At 51.4% G+C, this 991-nt stretch overlaps 1 non-coding gene across 1 annotated transcript; it reads left to right on the forward strand.

Annotated features, from left to right (window-relative positions):
* The first annotated feature begins 531 nt into the window (after positions 1–531).
* trnar-ccu lies at positions 532–604 on the forward strand. Its single transcript has one exon. It is a non-coding gene; the product is annotated as a tRNA-Arg (tRNA).
* Positions 605–991: the final 387 nt, after the last annotated feature.

Genomic DNA, 991 nt, shown 5'->3' on the forward strand with positions numbered 1-991 from the left:
GTGTTCAACCTCATCCATCCTCTTTTCCAGGTCTCCCAGCTGCTGTTCATGCTTCTGCAGCATGCTGGAGATCGGGGCCAGCTTCTCCCGTATCTGCTTACCCAACATCTCGCGAGGTTTCCCGAGCCCCTTCACCAGGGCCTGGTAGATAATCGAGCCCAAGGATCCTGCACGCTGGGCCGGGGGCCTGGCCTCAGACACTGCTCCTCCCTTCTTAAACATCTCTGGACGATGAAAACGTAGGTAAGTTGATTTTTCACAATGTCCTGGGACTCCACAACCTTTTCAGAGCCCCAGGATATCGCGATGGTCCGGATTGGGCGTGATAGAAATTCTTCCCGCTTGTGCTGTGGTGCGGAGCTCTGCAACATGATCGTCCAAGATCACCACCATCTTGGATTCCCAGAATGCAGTGAGAGTACAAAACTCAGAAAAACACACAATGAGAGGTCAGTACAAAACTCAGAAAAACACACAATGAGAGGTCAGGGTGCAGTATTTAAAGGCTGCCATTTTTGCCTTGACTGTGCAGCCCCAGTGGCCTAATGGATAAGGCATTGGCCTCCTAAGCCAGGGATTGTGGGTTAAAGTCCCATCTGGGGTGTCTGACTCTTCCTTGTGTGTCGTTAATCTTTAATCCACTTTGCAGACATCCCCATGTCTGCATTCAGTTGATGGGATGTGGTGTCCCATGTGACCTTATGCAAGTCTTTTGGGGATCTGCAGGATTAAGGCTGAATTCCCTGAAAGAGACAGCACAGTCACAAAGGCTGAAAACCTGCTGAGATTCTCCTGGGGATGGCATGGTAGCTCAGTAGGTAACACTGCTGCCTCACAGCGTCAGGGACCTGGCTTTGATTCCTCCCTTGGGTGTCTGTTTGTGTCGAGTTTGCACATTCTCTCCATGGAGTACTCCGGGTGCTTTGGTTTCCTCCCACAGCCCAAAGATGTGCAGGTTCGGTGGATTGGCTTTGGGGAATGCAGGGTGAGA

The sequence above is a fragment of the Chiloscyllium plagiosum genome, unplaced genomic scaffold, assembly GCF_004010195.1.
Source record: "Chiloscyllium plagiosum isolate BGI_BamShark_2017 unplaced genomic scaffold, ASM401019v2 scaf_99365, whole genome shotgun sequence".
NCBI lineage: Eukaryota > Metazoa > Chordata > Chondrichthyes > Orectolobiformes > Hemiscylliidae > Chiloscyllium > Chiloscyllium plagiosum.